General features: G+C 37.2%; 1 protein-coding gene across 3 annotated transcripts in view; it reads left to right on the forward strand.

Moving 5' to 3' along the window:
• The window catches only part of FBN2 (fibrillin 2), a 177,441-nt gene that overhangs the window by 12,629 nt on the left and 136,843 nt on the right, over window positions 1-27,969 (forward strand). The window lies entirely within an intron of this gene.

Consider the following 27,969-nt stretch of genomic DNA (forward strand, 5'->3'; position numbering starts at 1 on the left):
GTAGTATATCTTGGTAATAACTGTAAAAGGTCTCTACTATAGTAACTGTGAATGTTAATTTTTTTAATGCTTTACATGAGCTGGAGTACTGTGAAGGATACTTTAAATGCCTATTCTGTTCAGTACTTATTCGTAATTTATGCTTTTAACCTAATAAGAAGTTTATGCTTTCCAACAAAATGCAAAAGGCAATGATTTCTTCATCTCTTGGTTGCAATGGTTGCCTGTAATACTTTACAGCAAGAAATGCCTCTGTAGTTTAATTTAAATCTGAGTTTAGCAACAGTTCATAACTCTTTTAACTAACATTTTATAATTTAAGGTTACGTGAACTTCCTTTGCAAATCACGTCGGAGTTATAAGAGACTTTGTTTTGTTATTTTCTTACATCGCTGTGTTTTAAATGCATACATTTTATTGTTCTGTAAATTAAGTTCTTTTAAATTAGGTATTTTCTTCCTAATATAGAACATATGTAGCTTTCCTTCAGACTGGCCTCCCAGCCTCAGTTATATGATAAAACGTGACTGCTTGTTCAGCTATCTGGGCTCTGAGCAGACTAATTTCCGGACTGGAGACAGGAGGCTGAGCAGTAACTAATGACTGGAATGATGACAGTATTTAACTTGAGACTTGCTGCTGGGTTAACAAGAAAGCAGAACCTGTTTGGGAGCTTGGGCTTTACTCTTTTGGATATATACAATGAGCTTTTCTATTTCCTATCAAAGTGTTCATTTGGTCAGCTTCTTGTCTTTGATTTGTAAACACAGAAGATTCAAGTATTTGCTTTTGTTTGTTTTGTTGTGGTTTTTTTTTCTTTTTAAAGAAAAAAACAGATGTCAAAATTTTGCTGTTGAATTTTTCCTTGTGAAAATAAAGAAATGAAAATAAAGAAACAGATAGATTAGGAGGTCTCATCCTCAGTTGTACACAAAAGAGCAGGTTTTCTAGCATGAGCAGTTTCTTTGGTTTCTCAAGATTGTCTGGGTGAATGATATTTGTATTGTGACACATGGTGTGTGCAGTTTTTTAATTATCTGTAGAGGTAGGTAGCTGTGGAAAAGCGATGTTATTTTCTTCCTTCTTTATTGTGGGCTAAAGGCATGAAGAACCAGTGGAAGGAAGAATCCTGTCACTGATCTAAGTTTGCCTCCATCCCATGTAGGAGAAAGAACAGTGCTCACTTACTGTGTATGTGAGTGGCTTACAATGGGAAGCAAAAAGGTTTGGACTGCGTAGAAATGCATAGCTTGGGAAGAATATCCTTTTGAAGAAGGGAGCAGATTTCAGATAAAGGTATCATGCTTGGGCAGGTGAGAAAAGAGGAAAAATGTACAGATGTAATAGTTTAATATAGCATGGGGACTTCTGAAACAGGGGAACTTTTGGGTTGTTCTTGGGAAAATTGCTGCTCGGGTGTTTTAGTCCAGTGTGTTTATTGTACTTGGTATTCCCAGTAAAAGTGCCTGGACACTTTCTCTGACTGTCTGAATTTTGAAATTTCTGTCTATTAAAGTTGTTGAGAGCCCATACTTCATGACAGATGGAGTAAATCAGTGACTGGGGCAGCTGCCTCCCTGCAGGTTCTTAGTGGGTTAATAGGGAAGAGTCTGCATAGATACAGCCAGGTAGTTAGTAGAAGCCCTCCTCTCTAGCCAGGCAGCAATTTTTACGCCAGTTCTACAATACCTACAAGAACTTGGCCCATGCAATTGAAAAGTTCTAGGAGGGGCAGCAGCAGGGTAAGTGTTGTGTCCCTGCAGTTAAGAACAGGATGTTGCAGAGGATGGTGAAAAAGGTTTGAGGCAGAGGATGTAACTAAAATAGATGTTCAATTTGTGGGGTAGGAGAGCATACATCTAAACATTATATTTGAGATCAGTTGCCTTTGTCTGACCTTCTCTGATTGGAAAGTAATTTGATGTTCCTGTGTCTAAGAAGAAAAAGGGGGAAAAAAGAGAAAAAAAAATAAAAAAAGGTTTTCTTCAAGCTGGGAAGAGAGTGAAGAAGTCAATCAACAGCACAGAGAAAGGGGCAGGAGGGAGCAAAAAGCATTCTTGGTAAAAGTGTTAATAGCATAGCGTAACTGAGGCAAAAGGATAAAGAACAAAGAAAACAAAACTGAAGAGCTGTGATGAAGACACTGATCACCACTTGAAAGTTATAAAGATATTTTTTGATAATACATACGAATAAGATGAAGCTTGTATAGCAAATTGATGCAATTTAATATAGGACAAAACTTCTCAAACATATTTTTATTATAAAGAAAACATACAATTCATATTTAGTCTGTAGTACTGCTGAAGATGCTTGAGTGTGCTTAAGTGACAGTGGTCAGGTGCAAATGAAGCAAGGAGGAAATGAAATTCTTTAAGAAACTACTCCTTCCTCTGACAGACATTCAAAAGAATTTTATCTTTACACAGCTTTTCCGTATCTGTTGATGGTAGCAGTTCCACGAGAAGAAGTGAAAACTTTTGGGGCATGTAATCAGATCTTGTGTAGTTGGTGTTACCCCTGTAATCTCATAAACTGCAGAACTTCTTGCTGTGTAGACTGTGGCAGGTTATGCTCGAGAGGTTTTCCTGTCTGCCAGACGTGGCATGCTGCTGTATGAGTGGTTATAAACGGACCTGTACTTTTTCTCAAGTTGCTTGTTTTGTTTTAGCTGTCCCCCAATGACTGTAAACTTTGTTCAGGTGCTTAACACCAAAAATGCTCTTTTGATCATTGAGCTCTTCTCTTTTTGTAGGAGTTGTGGGAATGTAACTTTTAAATTTTTCTAGGTTTTGCTTTAGAGTGGCTACTGTTATCCTGAACTCAAATAGAGGTTCTTTATGTGGGCTAGGATGTGTGTGTGTGTATGCATAGGCAGGTCCCTGCTCTGAAGAGCTAACTGGACAAAGAAAGTATTATTACTCTCTTCTGTGCCCGCAAGACAGGCTGAGGCACCTGAGGTTGTTACTTGTTGAAGGCTGGGCAGGGAAGCTTCAGCAAACTTAGCAATCAACTAAATATCCTGAGTTTCAGTCTGAGATTTTAGCTAGGGGAGTCATCCTGCCTGTTTTATCAAGGTGGTGTAAGACTTTTGTATTTTGCATGCCCTAGGAGTGACTATAAATGAAAATGCAGGATATTTTAGGAGAAAGCAGGAAAAAGGAAAGGAATAAGATTAAACAAAAAATAATTACTAAACGCTACTCTCAAATATCAACCATGTTTCTTTCTGCCACAGGGCCATGTGTTCTGGTGTCTTGGTTTTTTTCAGTGTACACTAAGTGAAATATTTACCTGCTAGACACCAGTTTAGTTCATTTTCAGTCTGCTTTTAGCCATTGGAAGTGGAGCGCATGGTCTGGAGATATTTGCTGAAAGTTCGTAAAGGAGTTATTCAGTGCCTGTTGAGTGAAGAGAAAGAAATATCAGTTCACTGCAGCATACTCTTAACTACATGATCTAGTTCACAGTGGGTATTCATCACTGCTGGGGTAAACGCAAGGGTTACATCATCAACTTCAAGTCTAACTAAAGTCAATGATGTTTAATCAATTTAACTAAAAATGAGTTAGCAGTAGTTTAAAGCTGTACAAAATGTGAATCATCCTTAAATTTTCAATCTTCACCATGATTTCCTACTTTATTTTCTAATTTTCTGTTAAAAAACGTTTCTGTCAGCTTTTTTCCACACATAGTGAAAAGTTAATTATAAGCAAAATGCTGCAGTGGTTGCATTATTTTTTAAAAAACTTCAGTTTAAAATAAAAAAGCACACCTCTAATTTCCTTTGGAGAGAGCTAAGGGTTGCAAATACCTGCAGCAATAAGAAGTAAACATGTATCTGACAGGTTAGTACCTGATTCAGGAAAATATGTCAGATTATCTGTGTTAGAAGAAGCTGCTAATTTTTTTTTTATTGCTTTTTTGAGACTAGAGGTGTCATCAGATGTCTATAATGCATACAGTTAAGTACTGTCCCTGTTCAGGGAACAACTTTTCCTTCTGCAGGTTCAGACCTGCAGGTATTTGCATACATCAGTCTTTGAAGGATGGCCGTAGTTCTGAAGGGCAAATTCAGAAAGCTGCTTTCATGCTTTTAGAAATCAGTAGCTGCTAGGATTACAGGCACTACATTAGCTAGTTTGGTCATCCATCATTATGTCCAATAAACAAGATTTTCAGACTTCCCTTCCCTCGCCTTTCACAAGCTGAAAAATAAATATCTAAAGCATTGAAAGCCCTACAAAAGAGAGTGTATGTTTATTTGTTGTTAGCAGATATCTGAAAGTCTCTCTTCTAGCTGTGCACAAGGTTTAACTTTTTGCAATTTAATAAAAAGACATGGATAATGCTGAATGTGCCATTGCCAATGATTAAGAAAGTACTTTAATCCCAGTCAGTACTCTTCTGTTGCTTCCCTCTTTTCCTTTCTTTGTGTACTTCACTATGTGATGATTAGTATTCCTTCCTCTTGCCACTTTTCCTCTGGCTGCATTACGGACAGTCAATCTGTTAGATAAATACCTAGTGATGGGTACAGCAAACAAAGTCACTTCATGATAGAATACTAATGATATATAGCGTATACTTCTAAGTTACTTGAATGATTCTCATAGTGAACTTAATATAGGTTGTCTCTGAATGCAGAAGACCAAAGTTGGTTATGCTGTTTTGGACAGAAAATGGTCATGGTAGCAGAGTTTGTGTGTCTGAACCTACAGTTCACAGCCACAATGACAACACAATCATTTTGGTAAGAGCGAAAGTCCATGTCAGGGATCAAAACACCATTGTACAAATCAACCGATTAATTACGATCTCCGGTGTGGAGAGTTCCTGTGGCCTGTTACTACAAACGAGGAGAGGGAAGGATGCTTAAACTGACTACAGACCTTCACGGGGAGCCAACAGTCGCAGGGACCTGTACCTTTTAAAAGGATAGAGTGGGAGTGGAGAATCGCTTCCTTCCTTTCCTTTTGTGGAGAAATCCCATATTGCAGGAAGCTGATGTCCATGGGCATCCTTAGTTCTGAGTGACTTCTGAACAGCACAATTTATCAGGAGTAGCTTCTGCCCACCTCCCAGTTCTAAAAGCCCTGAGAAACTATCTTGAGGAGTATAGAGCAATTACAAGTTCCTTCAGAGTTGAACTGGGGAGAAAAAAAAAAGCCAAAAAGAAAAAAAAAAGCCCTGAAATTTGAATGACACTACCTTTTTATCCACAGACAGTAAGCACCAGAAAAAGAAAAAGGTAAAAGTCCTTCAGTGAAGCAGCCTTGTAACTTTTGTTCCAGCTGGTTTTTAAACACTTGTAATCTTTAGAGCTTTTCAGTTAGTTCAGGCATAAGACAGGTAAGTAGTAAAGTGTTGTAGCTCTGGGGTTATTGCACTTTGTGTTAGAAATAAAAGCAGAAATTTTATGCCTTTAAATTAGGTGTACAAAAGGAAGATGAAAATACAGATTTGGATAACCTCTTCCAAGGACCTGAGGATTTTCATCAGAGTAAAATGGAGCTCTCCCTGCAGTTTGGGCATAGGGAAAGCTTCTTCGCTTCAAGTCAGGGTTTAAAAGGCAACCAGTGTAGCTACACTGTTCTGTACTGTCAAATGAAAGAAAGAACTAGCAGAGTTGATGTACTCCATACTTATGGCAAAATCTATGCTTGAAAACTAGTATTTTCTATTAGTTAAAGCAGGAACGAGTCCAGGAGAGTATAAAATACTGTATTTTTGTATGTCAGGTAGGGCTTAAATTGGGTTATGTTCTACATCTAGAGATTGTTCACTGAAAAGGAAAAAGTTCTGATAATATAGAGCAATGGACCAAAATCGTGAGTGGGGAACATGTGGCAAAGGAGGGGGAAGATGTTGTCTCTGGCAAGTTTTGTCTAATCATATCTCTTTCCTTCCTCACTGAGAATATTCCTCTTTGTCAGATGCATTAGAATAGGACCTTTTCTTTTATTTTAATTGTTAGCGTTTCAGAAGAAAAAGTGATTTCTTCAGAAAAATCATTAATTTTATTAAACTAAATAATTTGTAATGTATCCAGGAAAATATCTGGAGCTACTTGCAGAGCATCTAGGTAAGTTAGCGATCACAATGAAATTAAGACATTTGTTAACAGGGATTGTCTTTAACAAAGGTACAAAACCTCCTGAAATAATCAAATAGAAAAACTGTCAGATTCAGCAAGTGCTGATGTTTTGTATTGTTTGTGTAGGCATTGTAGGCAAATTTTAAAATTGGAAAAAAGTAGAAAAACCTGAGAGAAGAACCCAGTTCTGAAGAACTGTAAAAATGAAGAAAAAAAAATATCTTTGCTTTTGTGACTGTAGAATGTATTAGGACAAAGTAGACAATTAAGAATACTGTGTTGGAGGAGGCTTGAGAGGTCCTCCGTGGAATTCAGCAACTTTGAAAGTTGTTTACTTCTATAATGTTTACGAGCATTTGAAATTATGTTGGATTTCTATATTACTTATAAGTACTTGTGCAAAACTTGAAAAACTCTACCCACAAAGTCATCCTGCCGAGTATAATTTGAAGCATTTCTCATATTGTATAGGTTTGTATTATCCAAGAACATTAGATGGAAAGAAGCTCTTGAAAATTCCTGGAGAGGAAGTCACAGCATATGGGAGAGTTGTCATACAAAATCAGACCGAAGGGGCAGCCTGCCCTAGGATCCCATTGCTGCCAGTAGCCAGTTTAACAGAAGAAATGGCAATTCCCCAATTTTTTTCCCAGGGTCAGATAATTTTGTGGCTCAAGATTTTTCTGAGCAAGTGGCATTGTAATAGTTTTAACACCTTGTCGTTCATTTTTTGGTGGTTCTTGTGACCAGCTTTCTTTGTCCCTTTCCTCATTCCTGAGATCACTTAAGAATATGTGAATCAGTGTGGGTCCCAGCATTCCTTCCAGTGTGAAAATTATTCACATTCTCCCCATTTTGTTTCTTACCCGCATAAGGAACTTCCCTCTTATTTCATGCCTTGTTTTCTTGAAAAGCCTACTGTTGAGGTCCTTTGGTTATCCCAGGAGACTGTATCTCCTTCCACCTAATAGTTATGTTGATTGATTAAGGAACTATGCTGAGTATATAGCGTTTGCTTTTCTTTTACAACAGCCACAATGATAATTCCACAAGGCTATGCTTATCAGTATTCCTACATCAATTAAAACCTAGCTGTTGATAAAAGGAGGCTTGTGGCACACTTTTTGACTCTGAATGCTTTTTAAATTCAGATTGGTGTGGGCATAGATTTAGAAATGTAAACTACAGGAATTCTGCAATTTCATGCCTTTTTTTTTTTTTTTTCTTAATGTGAAGATACATGAATTTATGTAAACTTGAAGTCATGCTCTGGCTCTGTGGAGTCTGTGTCTTACTTCTACCCCTGACTTAATCTGCTTCATTGGCTTACATTAATCTTATATTTTTAAAACTGTGGTCATGGATTCTTTGTATAGAAACCAATATCTTCTTAGGAATGTTCCACTTCCTCCAGTTGTTCTATGTGATGTATTTTTTGTTATTAATACTGAATTCTGAAAAGAAGTCATTAAATGGAAAGCTTTTAACTGTCCTTAAGAGTACAGTATGAAAATGTAAGAACAAGATTTCCAGTTTTCCAATCTTAAGTTTTATGAAGATTTTGATTGGGTGAATCAAAAAACAGTTTTGTTTCCTGTCCTTATTCATTGACCTGCATGCTGGCAGCATCCACAAAAATATAGTGTTGCAAATATGGGAACTGAACAGAGATCTGTCAGTCCAAAGGTCCAGTACCTCAGACTGAAGCCTTGGCATATACAAGTGATTACAGCAAAGCAAAAAGGTGCTGAGGTCGGTTGAGCCTGGCTGCCAGGTAAGCCCCCACCCGGCTGCTTGCTCACACCCTCACGGTGGTATGGGGGAGAGAAACTGGAAACTCATGGGTCAAGGTAAAGAAAGTGCGATAGGTGAAGCACAATCGTGCATGCACGTGAAGGAAAATAAGGAATTTATTGACTACTTCGTATCAGCAGGCAGCTATTAAGCCATTTCTGAAAAGCAAAGTCTCAGCATGTGTAACAGTTACTTGGAAAGACAGAAACCGTAACCAAAATCCTTCCCCTTTCCTCCAGATTTTATTTTATTTTTTTATTTTTATATTTATTTTTTTGCCCTGAGCATGAAGTCATACGATATGGAATATCCCTCTGGTCAGTTCAGGGCCATTCCCAGACTCTTGACCACCCCCAGCCTACTCACTGGGGAAGACAGAGTGGGAAAAGAATAAAGACAGAAAACCTTGACACTGTACAAGCAGTGCTCATCTATGGCCGAAACACTGGTGTGTTCCCAACACTGTCTTAGTCACAAATCCAAAACACAGCGCTTCTGCCAGTTGTTGTGAAGAAAATTTAACTCCATCCCAGCAAGACCCAGTACACCTCCAAAAGGTTTCTCAGGTGATATAGATTTATAGTGGTCTTTTTGTTTAAGAAAATAAAGGAATGGGTAGGATTTTTCCAGAATTCAACTTTAATTGAAATTCACGTTAATTTTTGAGATTCATATCAATTAGATTAAAAAATTAATTATTGATACAGCAAACTTAAATTAAGCATAATGCCATCACTGTAGGATGGATCTCAGTCAAGTTGTGCATGGCAGTTTGGTATGATTCCACTGTGTCTTGGATTCACAGTTCCAGCTGGTGTCATGACTACAAATCCAATAGCATTGTGTGTATGATTTGTCATACATTTTTATGCAAAATGAATCACTGGAGGGAAACTGTGTGTGTAAGCTTTATTATTCCAGTTTCTACCACATGGTAGTTCATCAGAGTTCTTTTATAACAACAGGTAAGAAATCAGTGAGAAAAGCTGCTGTTCTGACAGTGCAATAATGGGACATGATTACAATTTTTCAAGGCTACATGAGACGATGTTGGGCCTATTTTCTGTCCTTTAACTTTTAGAGCCCCCAGAGCCCCTTCTGGGTTTTGCCATACCCAGGAACTTTTCATAATATGTCTAAATGATCTGTTGAATATTTATTATAGATTGCTCAACTTACATAATTAAATACTTGACTATTCTATGACCTGTTTAGTATGGTGTCAACACATTTTATCTGTGGCTTTAGATATTGATAAATAACTACCCTGAAGCATCATAAGCCACCGCCTTCTTTTAGCATAACAAAATGGTGTGATGCTCTTTTCCCTGGGTGAATGTTTGTCACGTTTTTATGTGTGGCCATAATGCCAGTGTGGCCTTATATCAGTATAAGAAATGTGTGAATAATTCAATAGAGTTGTTTGAATAGAAACAAACATATTTTCTTTAGAGTGAATTTTTTTTATGTTGTTCTTATACACTCATTGGGGCTGCTGTGATGTGGTTCGTGTGTGTTTGCAAATGACTCCTGATATTTACAGAATGTAGTTTTTAAAACTAGAAAGTTACAGTTTTTCTTTCTTTTTTCTGTTCAAAAACGTTTGAGTCATCTAACCTGTAAAACAGAAACAATACCATATAACCAGCTGCATAGCATAACAAGAACAAATCAATGTGTATATGTATACTAAGACTAAAATTCTTTGAAAGGACTCAGTTAATAATTCATGTAGTCGTAGGAATAATCATAATATGAAAAACAGTCAAAGGAGAATTAATTTCGTCATGTTTGGTATACCAAAATGGTGTGATGTAGACATAGATGGCAGATATCGATCCTTCCATTCAACAGAAAGCAAAGCACTAGCAGAAATCTAAAATACCTTATTAGTATTAAACGAGATGATAACAATAAAATGTGATTTAATTGTAATTGATGTTTAAATTAAGTGCTATTGGATCAATATTAAATATGTTTCTAATATAGTTATAACTTTTCATGGTCTAGTAAAGTAGAAAAAATTATGTTTTCAGGCAAGTATCTCCTTAGGAACACTGGTTTGTAAAAGCCTGTTGCTGACCTTTTTTTAGATGACTCTTACAGATTTTTCTTTATTTAATCATGACCTTAAATTAGTCATCTAATACCCAGTGATATACAAAGTATTCAAGACATGAAAAGTCCAAAAGAACAGGAAGGAAAATCAATGGAGATAAGAAATAAAGTAAGAGTTGAAGTATTCCTTATGAAGCAATGACCTGTTTAAAACAGTGGAATGAAATTGAATAGAATAAAAGCAGCATGGGTAAACAGTAAATTTTGCATCAGATAGGGATTGACAAACAGCTTTTGGTGGTCCTCATGGAAAATGAAGACATTAGCGCTTAAGGTCAGTTCATAGTGAAGTTTCAACACATTGTCAGTTCACAGGAGTGGAGCTATACACGCTGTAGCACTATCAGCACATTTGCAAAGGCTGTAGTAAGGTATTGGTTAGACATCTTGACATGCTGCTAAACTTGCTGAGGTGTTAAAAGCAGTGCAACAAAGGTTTTGGATAAATTTAAAAAAAAAAAAAAGCAGGAGGGATATCACTAAGATCAGTTATTACTAATTCTAGATACAAGATGAAACAGAAAGAATAGCTAATCCCTATAAAGGGAATAGTACTAGAGAGTAGTGGCACAGATCTGCCTGCTGCTCTCTGAATCTTCAGCTGCTCTGTGTGCTCCATTAAGGACATTCAGCTCAGCATGGGGCTTTGTGGTACTGTGACAATCTTTCTATCTTTTTAGTGTGTTTGTGTGTCTCACCATTGTGGTATGAAATTTGTTTTTTGAAAAAATTTGCCCAATAAGTAGCCGCTTAAAATACTCAACTGTAAGCGGCTAATTATTGGGCAAACCACTGTTGTGGATGCTTTGCCACCTTCAAATTTCAGAAGACATTTCCTGTGGTTTGTATCGTGCCTGTACAGGTTAAGACACAATGCAGACTTTTCTCACATGTGTGCAGCTTTTTATGTGAGGTTTGAGCTGATTTTCAAGTAGGGTGTGGCATACATTATGTGTCCTAAACAAATGGATGATGGCAAAAGATTTCTTTATTCCAGTCCGTGGCTTAATATACATGGTCATCTACACCTAATCAGGGCTGAGGAGGAACAGAAAATTTTGAGATCTGATGACCATGCATAGTCTCTTCGCTGCTTGATTTTTTCCCTCTTGGGAGGTAGGTGTGTAATACCGTTATAATGGAGTACAGCATTACAGGAGCTATCATTGTCTACCAAGAAAAGCTATTTTGCATCTTTCTCGCATTATACTGATTCTTAGCCTTCAAGCCATCAGGTAAGATGAAGTGTTCTGTTTTTTCAAAGGTGATGAGCAACATTTCTCTTACTGACTTTATTAGAAGCTCCATGTGCTTCTTGGAAACTAGGCTATTTAATATAACTAACAGGCTCGCAAAATACTTCCATTTCATTGTACTTTCAATAAGTGCAACTCATCAAGGAAAAATATGTTTATAGCTGATGTCAAGACCTACTCTTCACACCTTAAAATTGCCAGATTAAACTTTTTCTCAGGCAGGAGTCTTTTTGTTGTCTTTCTCTATAGCTATAAATCTCAGCCTTCAGAGAAACAATTCCCTGCCAATGCCTAAAAAGACACATCTCCCTACTGTTATGATATCCAGCCCTGTAGCCTGCTTCTTCCTTTCTGCTCTGCGCTTCCTCCCTAATTCCTCCCCTCTCATGATGGGGTGAGACACAGTAGACTGTTTCCCTTATCCTCCCTATAATTTCAGTGTGTGTATTTCCAGAGTGGCTGTACCATTCCTCAGTGGCTAACTCTCTTAGAAGCTGCAGATTTCTTGTTAGAACTGACAGTAAGTGACCTTCACATGTGAGGTAAAATTTTGCTCTTCATCTGCTTCAACACCTTGACTTGTGTCTCTTCTTTGCATCTAAAACTTAAAACCTGGTTTAGATACTAGATACAGTGTTTTCAGATTGTTTCAGCCTTTGTGTCTTGTAGCATAGATGACAGGAAAAATATAAAAGGAGAATCCATGTTAATTTTTTGACCTCATTTCAACTAGTTTAGCTGATGGATTACACTGTAAAGTGACATTTTAGATATTGTACTACCAGAAACATCATGTACCTACCTCACACTTAGTAATCTGGTGCCCAGAAACTTTCACTGCTTCTGAGTATTTGTAGAATGCAAGCTAAATCTTCAATATCTACAGTAAATGGAAATTTTAAGCAAAGCCTCCTAGCTAAACCAAAAACATGTGAAAATAATAAAATCTAACAATGGAAGAGGCATTTTCCAGTAGAGAAATTATATCATTTGAAACTGTAAGATGTTTTCTTTCCTAAGAAACAATTATTTTTTTTTTAAATCCTGGCTGGTTTAAAGTTGGAGACCAGTGTCACAAAATTAAGTCTGAAATGGTACAATTTGGAATCTAATCTTGCATTCATTAGGTACGGGATTCCTTTGGTTATTTTACTGCTGTATGCAAATGTGACAATTTAAGCATGTTTGTGAAAAGATGTTCTCTCTCCATATTAGGGTTAAGGTGGGTAATGCAAAATTTTTTACTGAAAAAAAATTAATTTCAGAGTAATAACATAAATTTTCACTCTCACATGTAGAACAGGAATTAACGTTTCTGTTTTCAGTCCTCTTTTTGGACCCTTTTATTTGCTTATTGTAAGTGCAGACTGAGCTGTGCCACTTTGTACCATTGCAGAGCCCTCAGGCTCCCCAAGGTCAGGATTCTGCCAGAGGAAGAATTTTCACAGCAAGCTGCAGTTACTCTTTATTACTGCAAATTGACTGGTGGTGCTCCTGTATAACCCTGTCTTTCCCGTTGAAAAGGCGTTTTGCTCGAGGATGAAGAAGGGGCTTTAGGAAGTGATGTCTGTGATTTCTGACAGTTGCTGGAGCAATCATTCTCACTCATTAACCAGTATAGGGAGGATGATTAATGCTGTTTTAACTTTGAGAGACGTACGGTTGCTCACAGATGGGCCAGCATAATGAGCAGAGTAAACCTATATTTTTACCTCCTCCTGACAAGGTATCCAAAACACAGTTTGAGTGTGGCACTAAAAGTAACTGGAGTTCCTTGTTCTCTTCTGCCTGGAGAATCATTTCACTTCATTACTGTTAGCATATCTTAGAAGATGAAAACTTGTATAATTTGATGAGTATCTTACAATATAAAACAATATAAAAGTTACTTAAATACAGATCTTTGTATTTTTTAAGCAAAAACCTTTCTAACCAAAGAGCTTCCTTTTGCTTCATTTTCTAAGACAGTAGCTTTTAAAGACGTAGAACAGTTTTCTTCTGGTGTAATTGTATTTCAGTAAATTTCCTTTCCATTAATGCCATTAGACTCCAAAGGTTTAATCCTGTTACTTCCATTTACAATTCCCTTCTGTCTATTGCCACTTCTTTGCCTGAAGCTACTCTGCCTACTGTCTAAATCAAACACGTAAGGTTCAAAATTTTAAGGAACTGAACAATAAGCATGGCTACTTGTGATGCATGTCTGTTTCTAAAATGTTAACACCATAACGAGCAGTGTTTTTTGGTTTTTATACTTTCATATACTGCTAGGATTTTGTGGGTAGTTTAAAAATACAGCTGTGTGATGGTTTTCACTCTGCCTGCCCTTACACTTTACACCTTAAGAAGCAAAAATCGAATACAGGAAAATGCATAGAATGGATTAGGAGAGGAAGGGGTGGGGACTGTCTATAAAAGAAGTAGAAGAAACCTAACACAGAAACTTGTAACAAATCCAGCTTTATTGAAATCTAGTGGAAAGATTTTTATTCATTTCATCCGGGTTAACTAAGGCGTCCCAAGGAGGAAAGGAAAAGCCCTTGAATGCATATGGGATATGCTTTTGCTTCTGTGTTGGTATCTAGTAACATCTGAAAATACAGTGACATACAGACACAGTTTAAGCACACTGAAGGAGAGCCTTTCTGAAGGAAGGGCTGGAGGGAAAAATGCCTCTCACTAGGCTGGTTTACGTAATTAAACAAACCAGACAAATCCTGAATCTTTTCAGGTGTGGTAATTTTTATTTTTCTTCAGCTGTTGCAATTTTATCTATTAAAAAGAGCTTACATTTCTGTATACATTTTAGATAAAACTATGTATCTAAACTAAAAAAGTGAAAATGGTACAAATTCTTAAAAGATACTTTTCTGGTCAGAAAAGTTAAAGAGTTAACCCATCCTTATCAGCACTGCTACTTCACTTTTAAATGCTGGAAAAAAGAAGAGATGGAAATCTCATAAAAATTGAAGTAGTGTGAAGGATTAGTGTTTGTCCTTTGAATTTTTTAGCTCTAAGGAAGGACTTGATAGTTTGTAGTCATAGGTGGTTTTAATGGCAGGAAATTTTGAACTGTGCTACATTAATGAATTGTTAAGCTGAGATAGCTTCACAGCAGAAAGGATCGTAGATGAAGAAAATATTTGACAGAAAAAAGTAAACATAAGCCTTTATTATTACAACACAGGCAATTAATATTTCAAATGACTTCATACTTTCAGTAGGCTTTGGAGGTTGCTCTCTCCCTCTCTCTTTTCTCCCCCTGCCCTGATATTGCTAGCAAGTTTCCAGTAATCTGCACTGTTTGTTCTCAGTCTAGTATGTTAAAAATTATCCTTTGAAAGAGAAATAGGAAATATAAATTAAAAAAAGATTTTTACATGTCATTGGTGGTCTTAAAGAGAATTCTATTGAACTGTTCAAGCCTGTGAGGTGTATTGGTAGTGTTAGTTACATCATTGCTCTGGGTGTTTTTAGTGGGGTTAGTTTGGTAGTTATATAATTATTGCCAAATTTTAATATATATAATTATACAACATAAATTTTTATATGATTTTAATATAAATATATAAATTTATTTTTATATTTGTTTATATTTCTGCATACTTTATATAAATAATTACATATTTTATGTCACTGCTGTCACATAGAATGATCTAACTTACTCCTGCAAAGCCTCTGAAGAAGGTCATCATACAAAGCAATTGTTGAATTGTTGTTTACCTTGGGTGTGTGCATGCATGTTCTGTGCACACAGAGGTCCCAAATTAGACTTGAGAGAGTGGAAAGAGAGCTTTGAATATTCCTTTGTGTCCTCTTTTGTAACATTGTACTGGGGCTCAATGGTTGAGGGAGAAGTAGAAGAGGAAAAGTATAGATACAGCGTTCAGTAACACCTGAACTGTTCTTCTCATGGAAACGACTTTGAAAAATAAGAAACGGGAAGATTTTTTGTTTGCTTGTTTATTTTTCCCTTAAAGGGCATAGTCATTCACTGTAAACTTTGCATTTGTTTTGATTAATACAAAAGGAGTTTTAACCACCTAAATGCTGAGCTAGGAGGGCGAGCGTGGATGACAGAATTCTGTGTGGCTTTATGATTGGGTGTCAGACAGATGCCAGGTATTTGGAAATAATTTTCTTCTGTTTTCTCCACCTGTGTTTTTTGCATATGTGATTTTTTTTTTGCTATGTCTGTTCTGCTACCAGCTCCCTGACAGATTTTGTGTTCAATATCAGATTTTACAAAATACATGGGTTTTGAGCTGCTGGCAGGTCTTCAGAAGTATTGACTTCTAAGTATCTTTCTCATTTGTTTCTGGTGAGGGTGAAATGTGTAGTGTGTATGTCCTTCCTTCTTTGCCATGACCTCGTTGTCTTTCCCTGTGTATGTCCTTCCCCCTCATGCAGTGCCCTTCACAAGGCTGATGGCATGCTGTGGTCATCACTCTCTCTTCTGCTGACAGAGTCTTTGCAGATTCCCAGGGAGCAGCTGAAGCCAATGAAATCAGACTTTTTGAGTTCAGTCCTGCACTAGGTCTGGCAGGAATCCCAGAGAAGCTACTGGGAGTTTTGATTAAGAATAGAATTCAGGTTTAGGACTACTGTTTGCATTTAAATATAGATCTTCTGGTTTTGGTACCTAAACGCTGTAGCGCTGAACTGGTCTATAAGAACTGAAAGATCATAGAATCATAGAATGGTTTGAGTTGGAAGAAGGGACTTTAAAGATCATCTAGTTGCAACCCACCTGCCACTGGACCTGTTTGCTCAAAGCCCCGTCCAGCCTGGCCTTGAACACTTCCAGGGATAGGGCATTCACAGCTTCTCTGGGCAACGTGTTCTGGTGTCTCGCCACCCTCATAATGAAGAAGTTCTTCTTTGTATCTAATCTAGATCTACACTCTTTCAGTGTAAAGCCATTACAGTCATCCAGTTGCTACATGCCCTTGTAAAAGGTCCCTCTCCAGCTTTCTTACAAGGCTCCTGGAAGGGTGCTGTAAGGTCTCCCCAGAGCCTTCTCTTCTCCAGGCTGAACAACTCCAACTTTCCCACCCTGTCTTCATACGAGAGGTGCTCCATCCCACATCCTACTCCTCTGGACTAATTCCAACAAGACCATGTCCTTCTTATGTTGGGGGGCCCAGAGCTCCATGCAGTAACCTGTGGGGGTAGACAAAGGCTAGAAGGTGTTTCTGTTACTCAGCTCAAAACAGTCAAAGAGTAAGATTCATGTAGCTGGTAAAAAGCATACCAAATTCTAGAATTAAAGTTTTAGTGATTTTGAGAATGAAATATGTCACGGCAATTATGTATCAAATAAGATGTTTAATTTTAAACTATTGTTCAATTTAAAAAAATAATGAAATACGAAGATTTAAAAGTCTTTAAAGATCTGCTTTAAATTTTCAACCATATCTGTCTTCATAAGCATTAGTTATGCAATATCTTAAAAGTATAGTTACTTTAATAAAATGATATGGAAAAGAGTAATGCAGGTATTATCAGGGATAGAGTTTGCTGAAGCCAATCAAGAGCACATTGAATCCAGGCTTGAAAAATACTGGAGTGCCAAAAGTAAGCTGGTTTGTTTCACCTCAGAGTAATAGCTTGGTATATAAGAAACAGCAGTAAGTTGTTTCTTTATTGAGAGAAGAGATGAATCCTCTGAATTAACTTCTGTCCTATATTTTGATTGTTAAAAGATACCCAACTTTATAGTGTCCCACTGAAAATATTGCATAAGCCAGATCTCTAAAGCTCTTTTTTTGTTGTTGTTGTTGAACAAAATCCCAGAGATCTGAAGAAGAGGCAGCTATGCTTCTGCCTCTCTGCAGAAAGAACTGTATAGTAAGTAGTAACAGGCTGGGGTTTTGTTTATTATCAACTCAAGTATCAGGATATAGACAGTCATCTGGGGAAATGTTTCTTGCAAGCTAAATACGATTTTTCTCCCCCCCCCCCAAGACCAATGTGGAAAACAGTTGTTTTTCCTACTTACGCTAACAATTAAAACATTACATTGAGCTGCATGTCCATGGTTTCAACAGGGTTTCTGATCTGCTGAGACTTTTTGCATGTTTTTCTTAATTTACACAGGAATTGATTATGAAATAGTTTCCCTCCTCTTTTTTGGAGTATGTATGGATGCATTCTGAAGGCCCTTTCAAAAGGTCTGTTAAGAAGGATACAGTTAAACGGGAGAGACTCCACGGCTGCAGTCATTCACTTTTACCTAACTTCAGCAGAGGTTCCATCATGCGTTATGGCACCTAACTTTATTCTGACTCTGGAGTTGTGGCCAGCTGGGGACTAACATGTAAACATCATCTGCTTTTATGTATTCCTTCTTATTTTTGACCTCACAAAGCAGCATGCAGTTTGCCAGAGGGTTACCACAGAAGTTTAAGTTACATTTAGCTACTTTAAAGTTTTACAGCTGTAGAAAATGGTACATTTGACCTTTACATTGTCCTAACAGCTTTTTTTGCATTTGGCTAACTGAAATATGTCCCAGCATACCATGGCAAGATCAGAGTTTCTGAGAATAATTAAGTATTTGCAGTGGACTTGTTCTGCGAGCCCTTCTCCGTGTTGGTAGTCTTAACCAGTACAAAATGCCTCACATTGATTACTGGGATTGGTTTCTGGCATGAGTAATGGCACTGAACTCCAAAGCAGGGGGGGTGACGGTGGGTTGGGGAGTCTGCGTGGTGCTGTTTACACTACTCTTCAATACTCTTAAAAGTTTATCACATCTACAGACCTGTTTCTTTGAATTTTCTCTTTGCTGACAAGGGATGCTGTTCCTTTGAGGTTGATCTTTTCATCATAGGGGGAAATCTTGTCAATGGAATCTGAATACAAGGTTTTGTGCAGGGTACGGAGTTTCAGCAGACCTTTGAACAGTCCTTTCTGTCTTTGAAAATCAGACATCCAGCTGTCAGGCTGTAATGGGCAATATTTCTGCACTTCCCTGTTCTACCTGCAAACCCTTGTTGGTAGTACAGTGTGCTCTCTCTATGAGGATTTGAATGGCTTTGGCTTCACTCTGGTCTACTGGTGTTTGGTGGCCTTAGGTCTTAACCGTGACTGTATGGTGGAGAGGAAAACCTCTGGCTTCTTTTCCATTAAAGTTTTGAGGTTTGGGGCTTGGGGCTTTTGGGATGGGCATTATCTGTTGTGCTGTAGTTCTGAAGGAGCCTAGTTGTGGACCAGAATGCCAGTATGGTGGGAATTCCTGTAACTCAAAGGAGAAACAGGAGGAAAGAGCAGTAAGCAGTATGATAAGAGTTATTTCACTGCTTTGATTTTTGTTGACATCTCAGCAAAGATGTAAGAAGCTAATAATAGGACAGTAGGTATGAACTGCTGAATCTTGCAAAACATTGTTCTTGTGGTTTCTTACCTCCATGTACGCTTTGCACAGGGGTAGTTCAGCCTGTAACTTCTTGTCATAACTGCTGATTCATGTTTTGTGGTGTGTCAGCTTGTGCGTTAGGTATTTGCCCATAGAGGTATTTTATTATAGTCCAGTATCCAAACTCAAATGCAAACTTTATATAGTAGCAGGCTTGTGGCAGTATAAATAAATATATACATTTACAAGAAGCTCCGAACAAGCCAAAATTGGAGACCTTGCTGGAGCCAAGGTTCAGGCATATTTATTTCCCAGCTTTTATTCTACACTTGAAACTTTGTAGCAGTCAGCATATGTATTTTGCAAGCCTGGATTCAATGTGCTCTTGATTATTGCGTATGGCAACAGTTTCTTCCAAGAAATTTGTAAGTGTATGGAAATACTTTGCTTCTGAAAGCAACTAAATTTGACAAGTGACAAAAGTAAAGCATTTTCATGTTTCTGTCTTTCTCTACTTTTGGTGTGTGTATATTTTACAAAATGTTTTTTGTCTTAAAATATTTGAAGCATTTTCTTCAATGTTCAGGTTGATTTGAGAAAATTGCATTTTATTTCAGAAATGTTGTTGATTATATGGTGCTTTGCCATCCTTTTCCATGTACTTAGGTGTGTAAGAATGAATAATTTTTAATTAAAATAAATTTTAAGATCTGCAGATAATACTATACTAATACTTTATCTGCTTTAAACTGACTTAATATCAATTATATCAAAATGGGTGTGCAGACCCTGGAATGTTGTTTTTGGAAAAAAGTTGTTTTCACTCTTCCAGCAAGAGAAAAATGAGTATGTGCTTAGAATGGACATGACAGCAGTACTGGTGGAAACTGGAATTTTGCTAAAAGCTACAAAGCCCACATAGTCTGCTGCATTAAACATGCTTTTTTTTCTTCTTTCATTTAGAGCTGCCCTCCACTCCCTTTTTAATTGCCATGGTATATTCAGTTGCCTAATCAATCACAGGTGTTTCTATGATGGAAAGTATTGCATCACAGGAGCTGGTCAGAAATGGTCATACGGGACCAGTAGAACGGTAGTAAAAATTCAACCTGAAATGAAAGCTGTCAGCTGTAAGAAATTGTTTGAAACATTTTTTGACTAAACTGCTGTTCTTCAGTCTTACATATCAACATAAATTTTATAAAAATCATTCCTTCAGACAATGACTAAAGAGCCTTCTTGGGATGTGTCTCAACTTTTGAGTTATTCACAGTTTAAAATGTTTAAAAGACTTTGATGTTCATTGTTTACCTTAATCATAAACTTAATATTTAAATAGTTAATTAAGGACTTGACACACAAGCTGTCTTAAAAAAAAAAAATAGTCAGGGGAAGGAGGCTCAGACTTTATACTATTCAGGCTTTGGTTTTTGTGAACTTCTTAGTTTAAATAGCTGTACTGCCCATAGACTATTTTTTCTGAGAGAAATTAGTAGCTCTGCCAAGTCTCTTTCATTTTCCAAGAGACTAGCTCTCATTTTTAGCCAACAATCTTTTTTTCCATAACTTGTTGGATGTCACCTTTGAAAAAAATGCTTTTTATTTATATCAAGCCTGAATCAGTACAATTCATCTTGTTCACCTTTGACACCTCCCTTATAGTGAACCCTCAGTGTTGGCAGCTAAGTACTACTGCAAAAAGAACAATTTTCCATATTAGGATGATTAAAATATTGAAGGAAAACCAATTTTAGACAATCTTTAATAAAACAAACATAGGTACCTTTGTAATGTTTAAGTATCTTTTTGCATGCTGTGACTTATGATCTGCAGATGTTGGAGCTGAACAAGAATAAAAATATTTGCATATCATACATTTCAGATTTGTGGTCTGAATTTAAGTATTCATACTCATATGAAAAGTTAATCAAGGAAAGCCCCAATCTCCCATTTTTTTTAAATACAACATGTGGGCAACACTGTCATTTATGCAGAATTAGTAGGTAAATGGGGTCTGCCTTGCTTTTCCAATCCTGCTAATATTATGGTAGGAATCAAACATTGTGGGATTTCCCAGTGCAGGAAGATGGAGCTCAATTATACTCTCAATTATCAAAACATTTAGATTTCACATTGCAAAGGGGGAAAGTCATATACAGTTTGAAAAATCTCATTAGTAATCTAGGAGAAAGTGCTGCAACATGCAGCAGAAATAGATTTCAGGTTTCTGGAGACCTGTGAATGTTAGTGGAAATTATTGGAAAATACACCACAGCTTCCTATCAGAGGTGTAATAAAGACAATTGCTTCTCCATCGTGTTACTAGCAAGGTGAATGTAACTTCAGACCTTTGCCAATACAGATGTAATCTCTCCACTCTGAAGGTTCCCTGACATGGAGTCCAGTCTCTTGGACTTTAATCCACTGTACTAATTTTTCTTTTGGAAGTGAATAAAGTTCCTGCTAACCGTAACAGCAGGCACTACTTTCCAGCATTCAGGTCCAATGTATTAGGTTGTTGCTCTGATAATGCTGATGTATGAAGTGGATTTTTGAGGTATCATTAATAATAATGATAATGATAATAAGCTGTTTACTATACTTGAGCCTGCAAGGGAGGTAGTAGAAGTTAAAACGACTTATTTTCTCATCCCTTCATTAATATTTCCTATATCAAACTTATGGGAGAGAGGTTCTATAAGAAGTCTTTATAAAAGGCTAATTTGCTTTGTAGGGAAGTGAAGCAGATTTATCAAGTATTAGGTTTTGTTCTTTAATTGGCAGACATGGGAAGGCGTATCTCAGACCTCCTCCTTTACTCACGCCTCACATGATTGATATTGATCAGCATACAGAATGTTTTCAGTATTTTATTTTTAGTTATAGAAGTATCAATATTCCAAATAGTTTACGGTTAAAAATATGTACTTTCAGACACATTGCTTCCTTACTTAGTTATGGTTGTATGGAGTTTTGTTTAAACAAAAATGACGAAGGAGAGTTCACAGTTCCTTCCTGCTAATCTTTCTAGCACTCACAGACCTCAAATACAGGATTTGTGATAACAGGCTGTTCCAGCACAGCAGTCTCTGTCCTTTATTCCTTCTGGAGCTTTTATGTAGGCTTTAGGTAGGTGCAGGAGACTTCCATTCCACTAGTAATAGTACTGTTGGGCTTTACAACAATATTTTGGTGTTGGGAGACTTCAGTTAAAATTTCAGTCTGTGCTTTACCATGAAAAGGAACTTGGAAGTTTTCATATTCTTCCAGATAGCTTGCAATGGACATTCAATGTGTCTAGGTGCCTTTTAACTTTTTCTTCATATCTCCCTTTTTCTCTTTTTAATTACCTGAGAAGAGGTAAAATTTTTGTGGGCATTAGTAGTTAGTTAACACAGTATGAAACTGTGGACACTAAGGCTGTGGCCAAAATATTTCAACGTTTTGTCCTGAATGACAACAAAATAGTAGTTGGGATGTTAAACATTGTGTGTTTCAGGTTTTGAGCTAGTGGCTGTTAGACACCAGCAGGAAACCTAATGTGGCAGACTGATAATCGCATGTCTACTTTCAGCAAGCTTTTTACACCTGCATTGGAATCATCCGGTTTTGGTCGAAAGTACAGGAAGAAAAACATATCCGTGGATGTTGGACCATACCCAACATGAATTCTTATGTTTCTAATACTTGTTGAAGGCTCCCCGTCAAATAGCTTTTTTTTTTAAGTTACAGGTAGAGTTAGAATGGACATTTTTTTGAAAACGAATTAATGAAAAAGATCCCAAGAACTGTCATTCTTCATGTCATGTTTCATATTAAATATAATTTTCTAACATTAAAATGTGTAACACATATGTGCTGAAAATCACTTTCTTTCATCAAAGCAGTTACCCTTTCTAAGCAAAAAATGATTTATAACGTATGTTGTAATATTTGTTCTTTCTGGCAAAATTATTACGGCAGCAATGCTGGGAAAGGAGCAAATGAAGAAACACCTAACAATAAGACAAGAAAACCAATATGGAAAAATTGATTGTTTCATAAGCTCAGGGATTTTTAAGTCAGATGAACCATTATGTTAAATAAACTGACTGACTGTATAAAACAGAGTATAGAGTCTCACATGGTAATTTCTGAATCGAATCCACAGCTTCACTTGAAACTACAAAGTATCTTCAGAATGGCATCTAGTTTTAGTATGTTTGCTTCCCATATTTACAAATATATACTATGTGACTAGAGACCTTTGTATCAACAGCTGTACTGTACTATACTTCATATTGTAAAATCTTACATTTTCCTCTTGGGATAGAAGACCAGCCACTACTCAGACTCTTTACCTTTAGACTTAATTTTGGATAAACTGATAGTGAATGGATAAAGATTTTTTAAATGGATATAATTGTTATGGATAATAATTTTAATTACAACATTATTTAAAAATATTAATATTACTATAAAGCATGTTTCTGAAATCTTAAATTGTTCTTCTGACTCTTTGCGTAGTTCTTCCAGTTTTCCAGCATCCTGTTTGAAATGCAGTTGCCATAGCTGTGCCAAGAGCCACTCTTGCCAGGTGCGGAGATGTTACTTCCCTGTTGCTATCTGGAAATGGTTTGCTGCTAGGTTTCTACTTCTGTAACCCAAGGTTATATGAGCCACACATTCTCTTAGGAGCTAAGGATCTGTTCCTTATATGTCATTATTCATTCTTACATGTCAGTATCATTCAGGATCTCAGCGTTTTGGGTTGAATTTATTTTTATTTGTAAGTCTACCTGAAAGTTTAATAGTAGTTTAGTTTGTTCTTCTGCTTTTCTAAGTTGCAGTAGTCAGATTTTTAGATGCCCTCCTGCAGGGTTTTTCTGCTGGAAGTTGCTTGGTTATGGAACCTGATCTTATTGTTTGCCGCGTATTAAAGCATGGGTGGCGACATACATATGGATTTCCAGAGCATGTTTCTTACTTTGTAGATATATGTAGATATACGTAGGATATATTAAACAATGGATATATTGGTATCACTCTGTCCTGTATCTAACTCATTCATACTCTCTTGTACAATCTTTGTAGTCTGGTTATATTCTCTAATCTTTCTTTCAAACACACCCTCCAAACTGATCTTTTCATTACTAGGGATGACAGAGTATCTACACAATCATCTTATGTCTTATGGGAATGTAATGGAACTTGAATACAATTCACAACTGAAGTTTAAGTTCCAAGTTTAATCTTGTCTGGTTGAATTCCAAGCTTCTTAACATGGAAGGTCTTTGGCCAAAATATTCCTGTGGATCACCAACCATTAAACAGAAAAATACATAATCTATATTTCTACTCCTACGCTAATTGCTTCCCATTATCCAAAGACTGGTCCTATAAGAAGTGTAGCTTGAAGGACAGATGCTATAAAACTGTAATACTATCCAGCAGAATCTGAATAGGAATTCCAAACTGAGCAGAGATGTCAAAATTATCAGGTGAATGCAAGCTTTGGAAGTTCTAGAGATGCATAATAAATCACTATTTGATTTCATTATACGGTGCATTCCCCCATGAAGAAGTGGACCCATTGGAGTGCACGGAGTAAGGAATGCATGACTAGTCATCACACCTAAGTTCTGCAGAGGGTTTGTGTGCTGAGTAGCTCTCCAGGAATAGATCCATGCCTACCTGGGCTGATACAAAATACAACTTCAGAAGTAGAATAGGATTTGGAATTCCCATACAGATCTGTATGGATCCAGAGACAGGCTCTCTTGCACTATTGGAAATCTTACGTTCTTCTGATAGGGATTATGTTTTATAATAGGATTCTCAATATTGCTAGTGACTTATGAATGATCTTTTCAGGTTTATCCACACACACCTTTTTATCATTTTCAGCCACATCCTTTTGTCATTTTCAGCTTCATGATTTTGAGAATCTCATTCATGAGGAGTCTAAAATCAATCTTAATTTTCAGGAAAGACTCAAGCTTTATTGATCTGACTGCAATCATCATTTGAGCAAAAATTCTGCAATGTGCAGATGCAGTCAAACAATCAGCTCTCAGTACATAGAACAGGCCACAGACTTTCCCCAGTATCTGCCTATTATTTCTACTTCATCCACTGATGAGTGGACTCTTTTTAATCATTTGTATTACTGTCATGTTAGCAGTGAATATAAATTAGTTGACCTTAGAATGGGAGTGTGGGAATACTGCTTTGTGGAGGGAGTTAGAGAAAAGTGGGACCTAATAGAAGCATAGTATTACGGAAAGCTGTTCTAGGGTAGAATACAGCTATCGCCTTCAGGATGGTTGGCATGCACAGAGTCTACATCCCCACGGCTCCCTGAGCAGCACACCCTGCCAGCTCAGCACCTGCTGATGGGAGCGACGGAGGCTGGAGTGAAGTGGAGACCCCGTGGCCGGGCTCTGCTGTGCTCCTGCAGGAATGGGAACTGGATGACACCACACAGCTGATAAACTGCACAGCAGTTGTCACATGAAGAATCCATAAGATGTCTGTTGCTGAGCCAAACATTGTGGAGAAGTTACTTTCCTCAGATGAAATAATGTCATTGCAATACTGACGCACACCTCCATCCCAAAGTTACCCACCTCTAAGGTACTGCCACACCTCACTGGGCAGGTGATATCAGTCAGTAACAAAAATACATATGAATAGTCACTCAAGCTCCAAATAAAGAAAATGGACTAGTCTGTGACTGAAATAAGTTCAAAAGAGGGGGGTAATTGTCTAAACTGAATTACCACACTCTGATTTAGTGTTTAACTGTATGTTAAACAAATCTCTGCACAAAGTTAGTCTGAGCTGACCCACTCTCTAAAGTTATTACAAATGAAGGGACTTCTAATCAAGGGAGTCAGCCTTAGGAAGGATAAGTGACAAAGAACAGATGGTGAAAAGAGCACCATTATCTAAGTTACACAGAAAGAAGCCTTCAAGTGAGGAAAGTTCTGGCTATTAGAGACAAGCTGATAAGGTGTTGCAGTCCACTGTCATCAACGGAAAATTAGTTGAAAATAGTAGAGACATAATTGTGGTAGTGGGAGATTGTGACATCTCCAACTCAAGTAGCCACCCCAAAAGAGGGCAAAATCCCACTTGGGGAGCATGCGTAGTTAGTAAAGAACTTAAGTACTGCTATTGGAGGATGCACATTAATTTACATTAGAAGTAAGAACCAGTCCTGTGTATGATAACGAATATGCAATGTACTATGAAGGTTAAAAAGTGAGCAAAGGAGAGGAGAAGTTTGGGAAGACTCCATCATAACTTCTGGGATCAATCGACTAGCTAAACCTGTCTTCCGCCCCACAGGGATGCCTGTTGGGCAAGAGCTTTATTCTGTGACCAACTCGTGACAGCTGTTACTAAGCATGTTGTTTTAAGCTTGTTTTGCAGTCAGTGTATTATCATCGTCAATCCTCGAACCTTATTCTGTCACAAACTTGTATTTTGTATAATAAAATTCTTCAGCTGAAGTTCATTTTATGTAACTCTCTGGAGATTAGAGTAGTTGTTGTAAGGGATTTGACTTGGTGACGCTGTCAGCAAGGTCCCTGAATAGATCGGTTGGATCACCCTCCAATACTGTGGGCTGTCAAAGTGCAGGTAGTGGACAGGCTGGTTGGACACAAGGGTCTCATGTTTCTTAGGAAACTGACAGGCTGATCAAATATAAAGGGATCAAGGAATCCCCCCTTCTTAACATGACAGGGAGTCTGCTCATTGAGCAGTAGAAGCAACTTTTTCCATGCATTTGAAGCTCATTACTTTTGCTCTGTGACATAGAGAATGCTTTTACAGATAATATTATGCAATAAATCACAAAGCTATTCACTAAGGAGTGCAATACTGTTTTCCAAGAACGAAATAGTGTTGCCATTGAATTCAACAGCTAAATTCCCATTTGTTTTCACTGGAGTCAGAATTTAATTCTTTATTTCAGTTCTTAAATTCTGAGTAGTTCTCTTTTTCTTCTGATAACAGGCTGACCTCTGTTGATGATCTGCAGGTCAAATACGGTCTGTCATGTATTCCTGTAACACCTGAGTGAACTGTGTGAAAGAAGTGTTCTGTCATAATCTGTGATGGAGTCTTTTCCTTACCTTTACCCCTTAACTAAATTCCAGACAAGATTATAGTGAGTTGCTGGAATTTAAATCTTTGATGGTTGGAGTTTGTGTTTCAAATATTTGTCATTCTCATATGAATCTATAGCTTAATGAGATCACTGTCTTCTGCTATCAGCCATCAGGATCTGAATTTTGTGTTAAAAATTCAGCTCTCTCCAATTTGGCAAGGGCCTTGGATGCAAGTAAACTGAGACCATTGTAAAGCTGCTTGTCTTCCAGTATGTTGGACGAAAGATCACTGAAGCCTTTTTCTAACGGACAGGATTTTCTTTTTTTATAATGTACCTATTGTACTAAAAGTACTATTTTTGTGGCTTGATGGACACAGGGGAAACTCAAAGGTATAACTCTGAAAAATATTTTCTAATGAGAATCAAGAAGATTAAGATTTATAGTCCTTACCAAGTATTTAAGAACTTTTAACATTCTTTTATTGTTAGGCATTTTTGTTGTGGATACTTAGGTTCTTGCTTAATTTTAAGTGAACAGCCTAGTTGAAATTAACTGCCCATGTGTATAAATAACTGTGCAAAAGTCTTTCACAGACTGATACCTGAATGAACCTTATCAAAGACAGGGAGCAGAACATCTATTTCTATTTCAGCTAGCTTTCACTTTAACAGCCTTGTGTCAGTGCAAAGAAAACTTAATATGAGCTCTCACTGGGAAGACCATTTTCTTCCTTTCCAAGCATGTCAAAGCTCTTATTTTTATTCTTCAGGGTGGAAGTATCAAATTCTAGAAGCATCAATTGTCCCATTTGTAGCTTGGTTGTGAGACCAATTGCACACTAATGAAAGTGTGTGGAAGACAGCGTGTAACTCACATCAGTATTGGAGTCTGTTTTCTGTAGGAAAAAAAAGGAGAATAGAACAGGATAGCAGGGAGAGCAGCCATAACCCCCCTGTTATGCCTTCTTTCACATGACTGAGTCTGAGTGAAAGCTTTGCATTTTCTTCTTTTTTTCCTTTTTTTTTTTTCCCCTCTTAAAGTTTCCATAAGGATATGAAATCTGGCTTAGAGCAAGCATCTGTTTCTCATTTGTTCCTAGAGAGTTTCAGTTAATTGTTGTTCCCAGTTTGTGTTGCCTCATAAGGTCAAAAAATCTTTCTCTTTATACAGGTTGAACCATAATGAGTTAACTATTTACAGGAATTTGACTGAAAGGTATATTTTCATATAGTTTGTATGCTA

Source organism: Falco punctatus (assembly GCF_963210335.1).
Source record: "Falco punctatus genome assembly, chromosome: Z".
In the NCBI taxonomy this organism is placed as follows: Eukaryota; Metazoa; Chordata; class Aves; order Falconiformes; family Falconidae; genus Falco; species Falco punctatus.